This window comes from Cupressus sempervirens, chromosome 10 (genome assembly GCF_028749045.1).
Source record: "Cupressus sempervirens isolate cs-2001-9-10 chromosome 10, ASM2874904v1, whole genome shotgun sequence".
NCBI classification, from domain to species: Eukaryota; Viridiplantae; Streptophyta; class Pinopsida; order Cupressales; family Cupressaceae; genus Cupressus; species Cupressus sempervirens.
Window position 1 is genome coordinate 20342560 of NC_143127.1, and position 13372 is coordinate 20355931.

The following is a 13372-nucleotide window of genomic DNA, read 5'->3' on the forward strand; positions in this document are numbered from 1 at the left end:
TTTTTAAAGTTAGCTCATAGGTCTTACTGTCAAAAAATCATAGTTTGTAGAAAGTGTTAAAAAGAGATTTAAAAGTTTTCAGACAGTAATCATGTTTAAATCTAATCAAAATGAGGAGTTGAATAGATCAACATGAAATGTTAGTTGTTTGAAAATGTAATTTTTTTTAGCCAAACTCACTTTGGGACCTAACCAATCTTATCAGATTTGACAAGATGATATTGTAGGATTCAAAATGTTTAAAAGAGGTTGTAGTGTGTTGGAATAAGAGCTTGTCAAGCTTGAGTAAAAGGAATGTACACAATTGAGAATCATGGAGATTACAAGTAGATATGACTTGTGCTTGAAAATAAAAAGGTTTCTATATTGAAGAATCCACTTTGGATTTGTGACTTCTTTCATTCCCTTTAAATCTAAAATGATAGCTGAACACAATTTATAGGCCAAGAGTTTTAGTGGAGAAATACTAAATTGATCTTTTGATTTGCCAATGGAAGTGATGTGATCACTGCATTGAAATTATGGGAAGGTCATGGGAAATTTTTATGTAGACTCCTAAGTGCATGAGGATGCATATGTTAAAGCTTGATAAGCATGATCTGATTGCTACTCTGAGATGCACTTCTCCAACCCAAATGGAGCAACTCAAGAAATTGGACCTTTCATCATAAATTCATATGGGAAAACTCTTTCTTTCAATGAGTACTCATGGAATAGAGAAGCCAATGTATTATTTCATGAGTCTCCAATTGGAGTGGGATTTTCTTACTCCAATGAAACATCTATTTAGAAGTCTTTAAATGATACCATCATTTGTTAGGATAAATATAGGTTCCTCAAAAACTAGTTTAAAATTTTGATACAAGAGCAATATTGGATCACCCAAAAATATTTTCTTTTCAATATTTTCTATTTTAATATGAACTAGTAGATAGGGTGGTTACTATTTATGGGAACTTGTTATTTTTAGTAAGTTTTTCATATAAGCTTAGAATGTTCTCATTTTCTACATGAAGGTTCATTTTAGAGTTGTAAGCCTACCATAAAAATCTCATTGCTCCAACTTAAGTATCATAGAAGTTATTACAGATTTTTGATAGAAATATTTGCAAAAAAATCTTTAGGCTCACCATTGGAGGCCTTAGAGTTCCCAGATGAGGTCTAAAAACTCGATGAAAGGGCACTTGTGCAATTTTGATCCTATAGATCAGAAGCTGGCATTTCTAAAAAGTGGTTATAATAGCCAATTAGAGCAACGGTTCATGAGTTATGGCCTTTCTAAGTTGGGCTACCAAAAATATCTAAAATAATTGTCAAAGATGTATTTGGCCAACTTTATATGTATTGTTAGGGTCCATCGGCCCTAGGTATTAAGTTTCAATGTCTAGAACCTTTCCAGGTGACATAAAATTGCCTATTTAAGAAAGACCCAAACACTATCTAGAACAACTTTGGGTGATAGTTCATCACTTGTCTTGCAAATTATTGTAATGAAGGCACCCATGTGGGTTAGCATGTTGTATTGGTAAATTCTATAATTTTGCATTTGCAGCGCAAATAAGAAGTCCATATTTTGTTCTTGCATTTGTTGGTGTTTCTTTGTTTCTTTGTTATGGTTTATGGTATTAAGGGGAGCACCCTTCATCAAGTGGCATTAAAGCTAGAGTTTTTGAGTGTGTGGATAGATCACTGACTGTGAGGTAGTTCACACTAGGACCATAGTTTGGGTTGTACATGTAGATAGATCATCGATTGTGAGGCAGTTTATACTAGGGTTTTAATAGAAGAAAAAAAATGCCTCCACAAAGAGAGCATGGTGGAAGAATTGAAGGTGTTACACCTAAGGATTTTAGAACCCTCAAGAGACAAATGCAAGTGATGTAAGAATAGATTTTTAGAGGAATGAATCTTGCCATAGGAGATGATGAAAGTGTGGATGAAAGAGAAGAAGAAGGAAACATGGACCCAAACACAGTAGAGGAAGTTCTTAACCTAGAGGAGGCAAATCTTTTTAGGGCCATTTCTAGTATTGGAAAAAGACCTAAGTTTGATGTTCCCACATTTTCAAGAAATCTCAACCAAAAAGAATTGATTGATTGGATCAATGAATTGGAAGAGTACTTTGAATATGAAGATATTGAAGATCCAGATAGGGTAAAGTTTGTCAAGGTGAAACTAAAGGGTTATGCAAAGATCTGGTGGTAGGAGATCCAATTGGATCGAAATAAAAGAGAAAAGGAAAAAATCAATAGATGGGATCAGATGGTAGATAAAATGAAGTGATAGTTCATTCCCATAGATTATAAGCTTGATCTATTGAAGAAAATGCAAGGGCTGAAGCAAGTGAGAAAATCTATTCAAGAGTATAATAAATAGTTCTACCGAGTTCTCATTAAAACTAGCCATGCATAAGCTGATAAGGAGAAAGTTGTTCCTTATCTTAATGGGTTATGACCAAGAATTCAAGATGAGATAATTTTTTTTTGAGTGAATAGTATTGAGGAAGCATACTAGTTTTCCCTAAGGATTGACAAGAAACTAAGCAAAAAGTTTGATAACAATAATAGTGGAAGAGGTCGTGGTGGAAGATCTGGCAGACAATCTTATGGAGGTTGTAATGATGATCAAAAGAACAAGGATGAGGATGGAAGTAGTAGTCAAAACCAAAGGGGAAACAATTCCAATCAGTTCCATGATCAAAACAGTAGAGATTAGAGAGGAAGAGGTAGAGGAAAAGGATCTGGATGAGGAGGCTTCTATGGGAAATGTTTACACTATGGAGGAGAAGGGCATGGAGCATTTGAATGTTCCCAGTTCCAAGGAAGGACAAATCAAAGAACATAAGGCCAGACCAAAGTTGCACACATTGGTGAAGATGCCAGATCCTCACATTTTGAAGATGTTGAAAGAGGAGAATTCCTAGTTAATAGAAGAATCCTACTTAGTGGTGAAAATGAACTGGTAAAAGAAGGAGTTTATTTCGTACAAGGTGTAGATGTGAAGATAAGTGTCGTGATGTGATCATTGATGGTGGAAGTATTGATAAGCTTGGGTCAGAAATGATGTTCACCAAGTTGAGGCTAAAGGGACAAAAACACTCGCATCCATACTATATTTCTTAGGTGCAAGATGACCACAAGATCATGGTCAATAAGCAGTGCTCTGTGAAGTTCAAGATTGGAAGCTACTAGGATGAGGTACTATGTGATGTCATACCTATGGAGATATGTCATATGTTGTTGGGTAGGCCATTATAGTTTGACAGGCATGTTGTACATGATGGGCAAGAAAATACCTACACTCTAACCAAGGATGGAATGAAGCATAAGTTGAAGCCATTGAAGGATAAAGAAGAAAATGTATGTAGTGCTGCTAGAATATGTTTTGTTGATGGAAAAGAGTTTCTCAAAGGTATGAAGCATGAGCATATGTGTTTTTCCATAATTCCAAAAGATACTAAAGAAGAAGTAGAGGAGGTGCCTGCAGAGGTTGCAGATTTGTTGGGAGAGTTTTTTGATATTGTATAAGATAATGTACCTAATGGATTACCCCCAATGAGGAAGATCAGTCACCAGATGGATTTGGTTCTAGGAGCTAGTTTTCCAAAGTGCACAAAATGACACCAATAGAAAGTAAAGAGTTGAATAGACAAGTTCATACCTATTTAATAAAGGCCCAAACATTGTCTAGAATTTCTCTAGGTGATAGTTTGTAGCTTGTCTTGCAAATTATTGTAATGAAGGGGCCCATGTGGGTAAGCATATTGTACTTTTAAATTTTGTAATTCCACATTTGTGACACAAATAAGAAGTCCATATTTTGTTCTAGCATTTGCTATTGTTTCTTTGCTTTCTATTATGGTTTATGGTATTAAGGGGAACACCCTTCATCAAATTTACCCATAGTATAGAACACATGTTTTCTTTCTTGCAGGAGAAAGTTATGCAGGGAAATATGTATCTGAATTTGTAGAATTTATATACAATCAAAATAAAATCTCCTCAAAGAGTCTTTATATAAATATTAAAGGTTTTGTAGTGGAAAATCCAAAGACATATGATGCCTATGATTGGCAAGGCCAAATGGATTTTTCATGAAGCCATGCTGCTATGTCCGATGAAACTCATCAAATGATTTTAGATTACTATGATTTCTTTTCTAACAATACATTTGATAAAAAAAAACTACATTGATACGGTAGATGAAGTTTTTGTTGAATTTGGTAAGATAAGCATTTATAGTCTCTACACTCCTACATGGACTCGCAAAAACATCACAACAAATGCTAAACATGGAGGAGTCCAGTTCAAGTATTCAGCTAACGAGAACATGAGGGAGAAGGTTGGTGGATATGATACTTGTCTTGATGACTATGTCATAGTCTACTACAACTCATATGATGTTCAGAATGTTGGAAGCATTAATGCTAATGATATTCCTATGGGGGAGTATTGTAGAAACATGATTAGATCATTATCATGATGATATGTTACATTCATGACTATATTTTTCATCGATGTCAACATAGTAGTTTTTTGTGGTATCTGAAATAAGACCAACAAAAAGATCAAGTTGGTGTAGATAGACAGTTGAGCATTTTCACTACACGAGGTTAAAGGGAGATACTACTAAGTTTCTAGTATATGCAGCTAACCTCAAAAGCATAAGATATTAATTCTAGAAGAAGTTATGCAAGTTTTGTTGAAGATTGTTCTAAGATAGAGTTTACAAAGGCATGTTCTTGTAAACTTGTTATATTTCTTAGCAGAGATGTTATTCTAAGAAGCCGAAGTTAAAGATGTGAAGAAGACATTTTGGATATGACGTGGCCAAGCTTTCTAATCATTATGGTATGTGTATAGAAAGTTATTTAAGTTGCAAGGTGAAAGATTAATGTTATTGCTAAGTGTAACGTATTCTTAATGTGGTCCTATAATAATTGATTGAGAAGGTGTAACAACTAACTCAGGAAATTGTTTTATGGATTTGGTATAAAGGAAGAAAATTTTACTTTATCATGTATGATGAATGTGTGAGATGTATGAATGATGGTAAGTAGCACAAAAAGTGGAATGCAAAGTTGAGTAGAGTAGAGCAAAGGTGAAGGAAACTTCATTTCTAAGGTTTTATTGTGTGCTCTGAAGTTGGATACTTGGATTTGAGGTTCGAGACCTGGTCTACAAGGTCTAACAATAATTGGTCTAGTTGACAGGATAGAGGAAATAAGTTAAAGTATAGTACATACAATAATTCTACAAGGAATAGTTGAGAGATCATTTGGATAGTGAGTTCGATGATCTTGCCCTAGAAGTTGTTTGGACAATGGGTTCTCCTATCTTCTACAACTTCTAATAGGGTTGGAATCTTCTAACAAGGATTCAAAGTCTCCTAACAGGGACTCATATGTACTAAATGTTGTAATAGACTCCTAAAAGGTCCATCCTATAACAAGGAATATTTATATTAGTATGTTATCTTATGGGCATCATTCCCACCGTGATTTTTCCTTTGATAAAGGGTTTCCCTAGTTAACATATCTGGTGTAATTGTGTATGTACATCTTTGTATGATTGTTGTTTACTATGGTTGAATGGTTAAGTTTATTTAAGGTGGATAAATGTTTTAATCATTGGATAATTGATTCACTCCCCCCACCTTAGTTATATTGGTGGACTATTGTTTCTAACAATTGGTATCAAAGCATCAAGTCCTTGAAGATAAAGTTTAACAACTTTGGGAGATCCATGGAGAACATATTCAGAAAGGATAGTCCAAAGTTCAATGGAACAAATTATGATAGTTGGAAGGAAAAGATGAAGACACATCTACTATGTATGGGTCTAGGATATTGGATCTTGAAAAAATTAGAAAAGATAATCATTGTTGAGAAATATTTGGAAACTTGTACCAAGGAAGAAAGGGAAATTTTCATGTGTGACATGAGAGCTAGAGAAGAATTATTATCCACACTTCCCAAAATTGAGTACAACCAGGTAAAGTCACTTGTTACTTCTCATATGATTTTGAAAGATTTGGAAAATAACTTTGAAGAAGATGAACAATTTAAGAAATTAAGGTTACAAAGTTGGATTTGTGCATTTCAAGATGCTAAAATGCTAGAAGATGAATCTATAAGAACATTTGTAGGAAAAATATTAGAGATCATTGTAAGTATTAGATCTCAAGGAGGAACCAAGCAAGATGATGAGGTGATATGGAAGATATTGAAGATTTTAACACCACCATTTAAGCCAATAGTTCAAATGATACAACTATTGATATCTTGTACCAAAGATTTCACAAAGGAAACATTACTTGGAAGACTTGAAGTAGTTGAGAAGGAGCTTAGATAGTCTAGAGAATTGAGCAGAATAGAAACAACTTTTATTGCCTTGAATATTCAACCTAGTTGATCAAAGATCACAAGTGCTAGAGGAGATTTTTCTAGCAGCAACAGATCTGATGAGGACAAAAAGGTTGAAGAAGGAGTAGCCCTTCTAGTAAGAAGAGAAAAAGATGGTAAGAAAATCTTCAAATGTTGGACTTGTAATGAATTTGGTCATTATGCATCTAAGTGTCCTAAAAGAGAGAAAAAGTATGAAGTAATTTCAAACCTAAAAGAGGTAGAGAATGTTTGTATGCAAATGAAGAAGACAATTCTGATGAACAAATAGTAAGTGCTATTGATGATGAAATTGAATTTGTAGCTATTAAAGAAGAAATTCTAGAGAAAATGGCTTTGGTGCCATAGGTTGAAAAGAAATCTAATTGGATAATTGATAGTGGTTGTTCACATCATATGACTGGTGATATGAACAAGTTGTTAACTTCAAAAGTCATGATGGAGGCATTGTTAGAGTTGGAAACACATGCCAAGTTAAAGGTATTGGATCTATAACTCTTGATGGTAAGACTAACACTGAGAATGTATATTTTGTTGATGGTTTGAAGCACAATCTTTTGAGTGTTGGATAACTAGTGGATAAAGGTTATCAATTATAGTTTACAGAGAAAACATGCATGATGAGAGACAAAGATGGAAAGGTAATTGGAATAGGAATAGATCTAGAGGTGATGTATTTCAGTTGAATCCTACTAAAATGACATGTTTGGTTGCAAAGGTTGATGACAATTGGTTATGGAATAAGAGATTTTTTCATATAAACTTTGACGGTATTGTGAAGACTAGTAGTATGTTTGTAGTTAGAGATTTTCCTAAGATTGTAAAGCCTACTAACACAATTTACAAGGAGTGTGTCTTGGAAAAGCATAACATAACTTCTTTTCCCACCAAGAACTTTACTACTATAGAAAAATTGGAGATTGTACATACAAATCTTAGTAGTCCTATGAAGACTAAATGATTCTATGGTGAAAGGTATTTCATGATTTTAGTTGATGACTTTTCTAGAATGATGTGGGTTGCATTTCTTAAAGAAAAATTTGAGGCATTTGATAAGTTCAAGGTATTCAAGAATAGAGTTGAGAATGAATCAGGTATGAAGACTAAATGTTTAAGATCGGATAGAGGAGGAGAATTTACTTCAAATGAGTTTAACATCTTTTGTGAACCTAATGGAATTAGAAGACAATTATCTACTATGAGAACCCTTGAACAGAATGGTTTAGTAGAGAGAAGAAATAGATCAGTAATAGAAGTAGCAAGAGCTATGTTAGCTAAAAATGATTTATCCAAGATGTTTTGGAGAGAAGCTATGAATATAGAAGTCTACACTATGAACAAAATGCAAGTTAGGAAAGGTACAAACAAGACTCCTTATGAACTATGGTTTGGTCACTCACCTATAGCTAAATATTTTAGAATTTTTGGCAGTAAGTGTTATATCAAAAGAGATGATGATATTAGTAAGTCTGATGCTACAAGTGATGAAGGAATGTTTCTTGGTTATTAATTGAAAAGAAAGGCTTATAGATGTTATAATCTAAGATCTAAGACTATTATGGAAAGTGAAAATGTGAGAGTTGATGAGAAATTCGGAATACAAGAAAGAATAGTTGATTATGATTTAGATGATGAGAATGTTGTTACTAAACCAAGGAATGATGAAGTATTCTTTAAGACTAATAATGATTTAAAAAATGAAGGAGAGCTGAGGGAGGAAAAAAGCTCAGAACCTTCAATAGAGCCAATAGTTGAGATAACAACTCCTACTTTGGGTAAGAATATGACAAAGAATCATCCACCCGAGTAGATCATTGGAAGTAGAGATAAAGGTGTGATGAAAAGAAGATGAACCAATGAAGATCTATGTTTGATATCCCAAGTTGAGCCTAAGAATGTAGATGGAGCATGTAAAGATGACTATTGGAAACAATCTACGAAACAGGAATTGGATTAGATAGTAAAGAATGAGACATGGGAATTGGTTCCTAGACCAACAGACAAGAATGTGATAGGAACTAAATGGGTAATCATAAACAAGATGAATGAAAAAGGTGAAGTTATAAGGAACAAAGCAAGATTGGTATGTAAAGGTTACTCATAGCAAGAAGGAATAGACTATGATGAGACCTAGGCTCTTGTGGCAAGAATAGAAGCAATAAGGTTATTCTTAGCATATGCAACATATAAGAAATTTAGAGTATATCAAATGGATGTCAAGTCACCATTTTTGAATGGAGAATTTGAAGAAGTATCATAGAAGAGCCTAAAGGTTGTTCTTTGATAGATGACAAGGAAATATTAACCAAATTGAAGTAAGCATTGTATGTCTTGAAGCAAGCACCCAAAACTTGGTATGCAAGGGTGGACAAGCATTTGACAAAGATTGGATATAGCAAAGGTATGGTAGACAATAATCTCTATTGGAAAGAAATTGATGATGGATTGATGATCTTGGTAATATTTTTTGATGATATCGTATTTGGAGGAAATGATAATGAAAGTGACAAGTTTGTAGAAGAAATGAAGAAGGAATTTGAAATGAGCATGAAAAGAGAGATGAAATATTTTATAGGATTACAAATTTTGTAGGACAAAGAAGAAATCTTTATTGCTCAAACTCTTTATTGCTTGAACTAAGTATTTGAAAGATATACTGAATAGGTTTGGTTTGAAAATATGTAAACTTGTTGCTATAGCTATGGTAACTAGACACAACTTATCTACAAAGGATGAGACACCTACTATTGAGTAGAAGAAGTACAAATATATGATTAGAGGATTGTAATATCTAACTCACACAAGATCGAATATAGCAAATGCAATTGGAATTTTTGCAAGATTTCAAGATGACCCAAAAGAAGCACATTATGCAATACTCAAAAGGATATTTAGATACCTAAAAGGAACACTAGAGTTTGAATTATGTTATGATAGATCTAAGGATTTCACTCTATATACTTATACTGATGCTGATTTGGCATGTAGTATGGATGATAGAAAGAGCACCAGTGGTGGAGCCTTCTTTCTTAGAGGAAGATTGGTTTCTTGGCTAAGAAAGAGGTAGGATTGTACCTTATAAAGTACAACAAAAGTAGAATATGTTGTAGTAGCAAACAATTATAATCAATTTGTTTGGATGAAGAAGATGTTGAAGGATATAAGGATAGAATTTAGTGAACCTATTGTCATGCATTATGACAACACAAGCATAGTAAATATGTCTAAGAATCCAGTGTTGCATTCTAAGACTCAACACATTTCTATCAAGTATCACATGTTGAGAGAAAAAGTTCCAAAAAATGAGATTAGATTGGAGTATGTAAGTACTAAAGAGATGATTAAAGATATCTTCACTAAGCCTCTTCCCAAAGAGACTTTTCAGTATTTGTGAGTTATGTGGGGGCTTATGCCCCTTTCTACATCAGAGTAGATGATGCAAGAGTGCATCAGTCTAGTGTAGAAAAGCACTATTATTTTTCTTGACTAAATACTATTGCTTCCTATATGGGGGAGTATCTATGGTGGACAGAGTCATCTAGGACTCTTGTTGGATGTTGTTTTTGAATAGTGTCTTTGGACAATTGAGCTATTCAGAAATAGTTGTTGCAGAGATTGTTGGTTGTTGAAACCTTTGACATTGATGTCAATGGGGGAGAAGTACAACATGAAAAACAAGTACATCATGGAGAAGTACAACATGGAAGAATGATTGATGAAAAAATTTTCAAAAGAAAGATTAATATTCTTTTAAAGTTGGTATTCTTGGAACTAGATGTTTTTCATCTATGTTGCCATCAATGCCAAAGGGGGAGATTGTTAGAAGCATGAATGTTGATGATATTCCTATGTGGGAGTATTGTAGAAACATGATTAGATCATTATCATGATGATATGTTACATTCATGACTATGTTTGTTATTGATGTCAACATAGCAATTTTTTATGGTATCTAACAGAAGAACAGTGGAAAGTTCAAGTTGGTACAGATAAACAGTTGAGCATTTTCACTGAGGTTAAAGGGAGATAATAATAAGTGTTTAGTATATGAAGCTAACCTTGAAAGCATAAGATATTAAGTCTGGAAGAAGTTATGCAAGTTTTGGTGAAGATTGTTCTAAGATAGAGTTTACAGAGGTATTTTTTGGTAAACTTGTTATATCTCTTGGTAGAGTTGTTATTCTAAGAAGTCAAAGTTAAAGTTGTGAAGAAGACATTCTAGAGATGACATGCCCAAGCTTGCTCATCATAATGAAACATGTATAGAAAGTTATTTAAGTTGCAATGTGGAAGATTAATGTTATTGCGAAGTGTAACATGTTCTTAATGTGGTCCTATAATAATTAATTGAGAAGGTGTAACAACTGACTCAAGGAATTGTTTTATGGATTTGGTATAAAGAAAGGACATTTTCCTTTATCATGTATTATAAATGTGTGAGATGTATGAATGATGGTAGGAAACACAAAGAGTAGAATAAAAAGTTGAGCAGAGTAGAGAAAAGGTGAAGGAAACCTCGTTGCTAAGGTTTTATTATTTGATTTGAAGTTGGATACTTGGATCTAAGGTTCGTGACCTGGTCTACAGGGTCTGACAATGATTGGTCCAGTGAAAGGATAGAGAAAAGAAGTTAAAGTATAGTACATGCAATTATTCTATAAAGAATAGTTGAAAGATTAGTTGGATAGTGAGTTTGGTGATCTTAACCTAGAAGCTATTTGGATAGTGGGTCCTTCTATCTTCTATAACTCTTAACAGGGTTGTAATCTTCTAACAGGGATTCAAAGTCTCCTAACATGGACTCATATATACTAAATGTTGTGATAGAATCCTAATAGGGTCCATCCTCTAACAAGGAATATTTATATTAGTACATCATCTTGTGGGCATCATTCCCACTAGGGTTTACTCTCTGATCAAGGGTTTCCCTAGTTAACATATCTAGTGTAATTGTGTATGTGCATGATTGTATAGTTGTTGTTTACTTTGGTTGAATGGTTAAGTTTATTTAAGGTGGATAAATGTTTTAATCATTGGATAATTGATTCACCCCACCTCTTCGTTATCTTGGTGGACTATTTTTTCTAACACAAAAAGCTTCTTCATGTCCTTAATGGCTCACGCTTAAGGAATTGGACCATCTGTGACTATGATATCTTCAATGACTGGATCAAAACATGACCATTTGTCTTGTCATCCTATTAAAAGCTTATGGATGTTGGTCTTCACATATGGTTTTACAGTGGAGATATTGATGGAAGGGTTCCAGTGCATGGTATTATGGGGGACAGGTAGGTGGATGAACTCAAGATTATGGAAAATTAACATTCTCCATGTTTAGAGGAGTCAACCATGCAATGCCACTTTTTAAGAGAGAATAATCTTTGTTTTTCTTCACCTCATTTCTTTCAGGGAGAAGTCTCCCCAAATAATGACTTGCAAAGCCCATGAGAATACAATGGACAATATCAATAGGGCAAGGCGATAATAACCAAGTTGGAATGATTTTCTATCATGTTTGCACACGAGGATGAAATACACTATTTCAAATATTTCCTAATAAGTTGTCAGACATCCCTCAAACCATATGCCAAGTCCTAGTGTACTAATCGAGGAGAGTAATGCCTTTTTCAAAAGGAAGAAGCCAATGGTAATGATCATAATTCGAACCCTCAATGAGCTTCAACATGGTGTTTTGAGACATGGCTTACCAAATCTCATCGATAGGCATAAGTTAGAGAGACTTGTCTCCACTATAAGCTCTCCCCAAAGTGTAAGGGTTCTCATTTCTTACATAGGCATTTTATGGAGGAAGAGTGCAAACATATATATCCGACATTCAAAAGGCAAGGTAACTTTTTGGTATTTATATACCCAAACACTCAAGGATAAGTTGTCTTAAGTGGTCAATGCTTAATGACAAGGAGGCATACTCATGTGGGAACCAACTTCATTGGACCATGAAGTAAATTTTGAATAATGTGCATGATGATGTGGCAGCTCAGTGACAAGTGGAGAGATGACATGTAGCATCTAGATGGATGATTAGGTGATTAATACATGGTGCAGATTTTGAGGAAATGACATGGCAACATGCAAGATGTGATGCACCAGATTGCAACACATGGTGAAATTGATGGTTGTCACTATGTTGCAAAATAAAGATACAAGGAAGTTATCCAAAGAAACATAGTGATGAGGCAACACATGGCAGAGGTGATGACATGGTGGTAAAAGTACAATGCTATGTCACCATTCAGGCTGACTTATCAGAACGACTGAATTTGAGTATTTCTATCTAAAAATCAATTTTGTTCAAACATATGACCTAGATAAATTCATTTTAACTAAGTTATATATGGTCTCACACTTTTTCAATTGGAAATGCCAATAAAATGCATGTTTTATACTAGTTTGTATCCAATTACTAAAGAAATCAAATTATTTTAGAACAACTTAGCATTTCAATAACTCTTACTATTTTTTATGATATTATTTTAATAACATATAAATGCCATTTTATAGAGCTCAAAGTCAAGAATATTCTCATATAGAGCTTATAGTGTTTTAATTAGATATAGTATATTTTAATTAATAAATTCTACAAGCACATATTTTAACACTAAAAAAGATGACAATTTTGAGAAAGAAAAAAAGATTAAATCATATTAAAAAAATTAAAAACTATATGGTGTTCTAGAGGAGAGAATCCTCTTCCAAAATTTATAATTTTTCTTTTGGTTAGAATAGATTTGTTTTGAAAAATGTGCTGGGAGATGAAAACTATCAATTTCAGGCGACTTAAAATTTGAATCATTATAAAAGAAAAAATATAGGCCTAAGGACAATTTTTATTTTTTATTGTTCTACCTGTATATGTTATCTATAACATAGCCTGAAATCAAAGGGAAATAAGTTTATTTCTATATAGTTTTGTGGTGGGAATTAGACCCTTAATTTTTAGCATTT

At 33.6% G+C, this 13372-nt stretch overlaps 1 pseudogene; it reads left to right on the forward strand.

The window, feature by feature from the left end:
- Positions 1–616: 616 nt before the first annotated feature.
- Positions 617–11835, forward strand: LOC149532365 (serine carboxypeptidase-like 31 pseudogene; annotated as a pseudogene).
- The last annotated feature ends 1537 nt before the right edge of the window (positions 11836–13372 follow it).